Genomic DNA, 6,565 nt, shown 5'->3' on the forward strand with positions numbered 1-6,565 from the left:
CATGGGAGTCCAGCGACATAGCCATTACACTACTGCTGGTTCCGTAGCCTGTCTGTTTTGATAGTACATCAAATTTTGATCTTGTTTTTGGACAACTGTGTAATTTTATAAAATGGGCTACCCAAATCCTATGTATTGTTCTATTTGGGGATGACTGACCATACTAATGCCCAGGCACAGAGGGGAAGACTGTACTCCTTGCAGAGCTTAGCATCAACCTCCCCACAATCTACCCATGAAGAAGTCTGAAGGCCCCAGGGAGAGGAACAACCAGGATTTATTCCTTTATCTCTGCCTTTTTCTTTTGCTAAGCTTTATTACACTTTGTTTCCTTAAGCTTCTATTTGTCAGAAAAATCATGGCACTTTTTTTCCTTTGAGAGATTTTTACTATACAGTGTGTACACTCACCAGAGAGACAGAGACAGACAGAAAGTGAGAAATCACCCCCCAGGGCAGTGGTCATGCCGCGATCCCTTCTCCTTCATCCTCTCGGGACTTGTGCACGCATACACACAAACCTGGCATGAGTTTTAAGCCACCGGGTCCAAAACTTGAACCACCATCAACTACATAGGAGTCCAGTGACATAACCATTATGCCATCCGCTGGTCCCATGAAGCAGTTTTGCTATGTAAAAAATATATCATGACTTTGGCAACCCAATATTTATCCATTTGAAGCACTTTTTTTTATTATTCTCATGAGTTTTTCATTTTACCTTTATCTTACTGTTTTGGCATTTTGGTTATAGCCATGTCATCTTCAAAATGAGTCTGGTTTACCCTTTGCATTTGGTTTCATTTTCCTATGGTTCCTTCTTCTCCCTCACATTTTGCCATTGCCTTGATTTCTTTGTCATTTATTTCACCTTATTATTGTGTAATTACCACAGAAGTGATTTTGTTCTTGATTTTAGCAATTATAATCATGGAAGGGTGGTGGCAGGTGACATGTGAAGGAGTCCTGTCATATGGTCCTGAACAACACCATGCCCATCTCATCAGGAGGCCAAATAAAAAAGGAAATAACAGATACATTTCATGTTCACCAGGATCTCAGAAATGGGTCCCATAATAATGAGTGAGCAATACCTACTCCTGTGTTTCTATGTTAGCCAAAAACACAAATGAAAACACAAAAAGGGGGGAGAACCTAAGGAATTAGTATTTAGAACTTCCTATTCCAAAGTTGTTCCCAGGGAACCTGGGAGAGTCTGGCCTACAAACATTATCAGAGGCTGGAAAGCATAACAGCCCATTGGTACTGGGATGTTCCATCCTGTCATGGCATAGTGTTTCCATGATGTAGTAAGACTTCTTATCTTTTGGGGTAGATAAAGCACAGACGTTGTTTTGATGATTTCTTTCAGGAACAGGGACTTGTTATTTTCTTTAACTAATTACTAACTAAGAATTTCAAGGACCAGAAGATGGCATAATGGTTATGTTGCTGGACTCCCACATGGTAGACCGTGGTTCTAGTCCCAGACCCCGTGGCCTGAAACTCACACTGGGTGCATATGCATGCCCCAAATCCCAAGAGAATGGAGGAGAAGGGATTGCAGTGTGGCCATCCCCCTGAGGGGGGCGGTGATTTCTTGTTTTCTGTCTCTCTCTGCCTTTTTGGTGAGTGCACATGCCCTATAGCAAAAATCTCTCTAAAACAAAAAACATAAAGCTCCCCTATAACCTCCAAGCCTCTGCTTCCAGATGTCCCAGCATTCTGAGCCAGACCAATGGAAAAGACTCCTTATGCTGATTGACAACTCTCCTGCCCTCAAAACTATATAAAAGAAACCACTGCATCTCAGCATCCCAGGAAACATGCTTGTCTTTCTCCAGGCCTGGTCATTCCATTTTGTGCTTAGTAATAGACTGAACTAATTATTATTTCTTCAGAGTTGGTTATTTCCATTGACAAGCTCTTTGAAAATGAGTAATATTAAATTTCAGGAGGGAAAACATAGGCAAGGTAGGTTCTTATATCAACATGTAGCATGTATTGTTAGGAAGGAGAATCAATAACCAAACCCTCTGCATTTTAGTCCTCTCTCTACACTACAGGATTTAGATTGCTCTCTGAAGAGAAGAGGTCAAAAATAGAAGGAAGCTGGAGAAGTTACTTTAACAAATGGGTAATATCTCACTTTATAAAATCTTCAGCATTGGTCTTCTCCAAATCAGATATTGAATGGGGACATCTATTTCCCTGCAGTCAAAGGTCAATAAAACCATTGATGACCTTGTAGGGCAGGCCTGTCTTACTTCTCTGATTACTCTCAGGAATCTAAGGAGGTCTTGACCAAAGAGAGAGGCTCTTGATTCACCAGAGATCAAAGTTATTTTCATTCTTGTCTCTGACTGAGTCCGATAGTGCCATTCTCAATGCTGTATCTTAATTCCTATGAGAGATGAAAGGCTTTGAAAATATTGCAAACAAGGCACAATATTGAAGAAATCAACATTTCCCCATCTCTACATGCACATATTTATAACTGTCCAATGTTCCACTGTCTGTCAGTGGACTCTGATGGCGATTAAGATGGCAGGAAAAATGGTCACAGCCATAAAGGTAGAGAAAATTGAAGTGCAATGCTCTCTGCAGACAGCAAATGGAAAAATAAATGGGTCAGATTCTCACTTTGGCAGTTCGAGGGGAAAGTTTTTGAAGTAATAAAGGGCACTAAAATTAGATAGGATGAGGAATTGGCTCATGAATTGAAAGGCATCAGTCTGGGTCCTATGTAATATGAAATTCCAGACATCAAGTGAATATTCACATTTCCCTGATGCCATCTCAATAGAGTCTTCAAACATTCATTACATAGAAATAGAAAAATTTTATAGGCAAACATATTAGCCAAAAGAGCACTGGATTATAACAAAAAGGAAAACAGCTACTGTTCAGTTTATATGATGTGGGTGGCACTTCCCCGAACACTTCTAGTTGATTGTGTTATTTTAGCCTCTTCACAGCTCTGTTGCTACAAACAAGGACTATGAGGCTAAAGGTTTAAATCTCGGGCAAAACCACACAACTAGTAATAAGCAAAACTGGGTTCTGAAGCCAGGATCTTCAAAAACAGGTGCATTTTCATTTAGCCCCAACTTTCCCAAGATCCTCAGCTAGGTCCAGTCACATCCCAGTTATATAACTTCTATTCTAAAAGTAAGAGTGAGGGGGGAACCAGAAGTTAGCATAATGGCTATGTCGCTGGACTCCCACGTAGTCGACCGCGGTTCGCGTCCCGGACCCGGTGGCTTAAAACTCACGCTGGGTGTGTGTGCGTGCATGCCCAAGATCCTGAGAGGAGAATGGAGGAGAAGGGATTGAGGCATGACCATCCCCCCTGGGGGGTGATTTCTCGCTTTCTGTCTCTATGTCTCTGTCTGTCTGTCTGTCTGTCTGTCTAGCGAGCGCACGCGCCCTATGGCGAAAACCTCTCCAAAAAAAAATGAAAAAGTAAGAGTGAGGGCTGGACAGGCTGATCTTGCCTTGAGGTACCTTCTGAGATGGAGAATGATTTACATGGGGCTACCAATTGAAATTCTCACTGAAAGAATACAAAGCTGGGACCAGCATTTAGCATAATAGCTATATTGCTGGACTCCCACATAGTCAACCGTGGTTCGCATCCCGGACCCAGTAGCTTAAACTCACGTCAGGCACATGTGCGTGCATGCCCAAGATCCCGAGAGGAGAATGGAGGAAAAGGGATTGCGGCATGACCATTCCCCCTGGGGGATTTCTCGCTTTCTATCTCTCTGTCTCTCTCTGCCTGTCTGGCGAGTGCATGCGCCCTATAGCGGGGGGGGATGGCCCCTATAAAAAAAACCCCCCCAAAAAAAAAAAAAAAAAAAAAAGAAAAGAAAAAGAAAAGAAAAAAAGAATAGAAAGTTAACAAGAACCTTTCATGTCAGGCAAGGAAACTCAGCATCAATAGCCTGATCACCATGACTGTTCACAGCTTATTTCCCCAGCATCATTTCAGGCACTTGGATCAGTGCTACACAAGGATCCTGTAGTCCATGATTGCATTATTTACAAATACTTGAAATTTGGTAATTTATAAAAATAGAGGTTTATTTGACTCATAGTTCTGGTGACTGGAAAGTCCAATGGCATCATGAAATGGTAGAGGGCAGAATTTTGAACAGAGCAGTGTGGTCTGTACCCATGTGGATTTCTGTCGCATCTCCTCTCCTTGTAAGGCCACAAAGACTCAACTGTGGGGGCCCATTCTTTTTTATATATATATATATACATTCAATCACATTGCTTAGTTTACAAAGTGAACATTTCAATATGTGAACATTTCTCCCCAGTCCTTGATCAAACTATCTTCAACAAATAACACGATACTTCCTCATCCCGTCAATGCTCTGCCTCCGTATCCTTCCTCCAAATGAGCTTCCCTAGGCCCCGCTCCTCCACACACACTACATCTGGCATTTACACCTATCTCTTGTATTTATATATCATTTAGTCAATCAGTTTCGATCACAGAGTGCAGACACTCGGTATATATTAAGTGGGGACATACAATGTCTCTCCTTCATAGCCTGGCTTGCTTCACTCATCAGTAAATCTTCCATATTCTTCCACTTTCTGTCAAAAGCCAGGGTTTTGTTGGTTTTTATGGCTGAATAGTATTCCATAGAGTATATGTGCCACAGTTTTTCAATCCATTCATCCGTACGGGGGCATTTGGGTTGGTTCCATGTCTTAGCAATCGTGAATAGTGCCGCAATAAACATCGATGTGCAAGCACTTTTCCAATGAGAAATTCTTCTGTCCTTTGAGTAGATACTGAGGAGTGGGATTGCTGGATCATATGGTAGTTCTATTTGTAGATCTCTGAGGAATCTCCAAATTGTTCTCCACAGTGGCTGGACCAATTTACATTCCCACCAGCAGTGTAAAAGAGTTCCCCTTTCACCACTCCCCCACCAACACTTACCATTTTTTGTTTTTTTTTTAACCTTAGAAATTCTGACTGGAGTTAGGTGGTACCTCATTGTTCTTTTGATCTGCATTTCCCTTACGATGAGAGATGTTGAGCATTTTTTCATATGCCTTTCGGCTACTCGTATGTCATCTTTAGAGAATGTTTTTTCCAACTCCTTTTCCTTTCTTTAAATAGGGTTGATCATCTTTTTTCCAAACAGTGGCTTGAGTTCCTTGTGTATTCTGGTTATCAGTCCCTTATCTGATGCATAATTTACAGAAATATTTTCCCATTCTGAGGGCTGTCAATTCACACTAATTACTGTGCCTTTTGCCATGCAGAAACTTCTTAGTCTGATGTAATCTCACTTGTCTATTTTAGGGATTATCAACTGTGCTTTGGGGGTCTTATTTAAGAAGTCTTCCCCTACACCAATGTCTCCCAGAGTTTCCCCATATGTGGGGGCCCATTCTGACCACCTAACCACTAATCTTTCCAAAAGGTCCCCATACTTTAATAATTGGATCAAGTTTTTACCCTTTTAATTCTATTATCATCAAATCTCAACACATGAGTTATTTGGGAGGTGGCATACTCAAACCAGCACAAATTCCTAATGCAGAATCCCTCAACCAAAGAAATTCAAGTTCCAAATATGCTGCTGGAGGCTAGGTTCCTTCCCCGTAAAAGAATCCAGTATTTGGTCCAGGGTTATGATTGAAGGGCAAGATGAGCAATTTACAAGTTTCATTGGGCAGAAAGTGGACTTTGTCCATTGAGCTGGGAGTGTGAGCCAAATTGTACCGGTTCTTGAAGGGGCAGAGAAAGAACCTGAATCATACAGGTTAAGTGTATGTAAAACACATCATTTTAGAAAATGTGTGCATAAGCTAGCTGGTGGTATGGTGGTTAAGGCAGCTGGATCCCACATGGTTGACTGCATGGTTCAAGTCCCAGACCCAGAGGCTTGAAAAACACTCATGGTGTATGTACATTCATGCTCAAAATCCCAACGGACAGAAATTGAGAAGATATTGTGGTATGGCTATTCCCCGACCCTCCCAAGACTGCTTGCTCATAGATTTTGTAGTGAATAAAGAAATTGAATACAGTACACACATAATTTCATTACACACAAAAACTCATGGAAATGATGCCTCAGAATAAGAGAAAAGGCCATGATAGTAACTTATAATTCACATTAGTACCAGATCAGGTCAGCCCCATAGCCTATTGTTAAGGAAGCTGAATCTCACATGGTCAACTATGGGTTCATATCTCAGTTCCAGAGGCTTGGAAAACATGTTGGGCACATGTGCCCAAAACTCCAATAGGATGGAGAAATGGCGAAGGGGTTGCAGTGTGACCACATCTCACCTGGGGTGATTGCTTTCTCCTTCTCTGTCTCTCACGGGCACACACACCCTCTGGCAATTAAAAATATTACCACTAGACTAGTTTTATCTCTCCTATTAGATTTTATCTCTCAGCTTCGTCTGAGAGAACAGAGCCTGCCTTGCTTCATTACCTGTGCTGAAGTTGCCACATTAAATTTTATATAGGTCAATGATCGGTGAAGAAAACCTGAAGGTTATGAATGAATCCATCCACCGTC

This window comes from Tupaia chinensis, unplaced genomic scaffold, assembly GCF_000334495.1.
Source record: "Tupaia chinensis unplaced genomic scaffold, TupChi_1.0 Scaffold141036_1, whole genome shotgun sequence".
Lineage (NCBI taxonomy): Eukaryota > Metazoa > Chordata > Mammalia > Scandentia > Tupaiidae > Tupaia > Tupaia belangeri.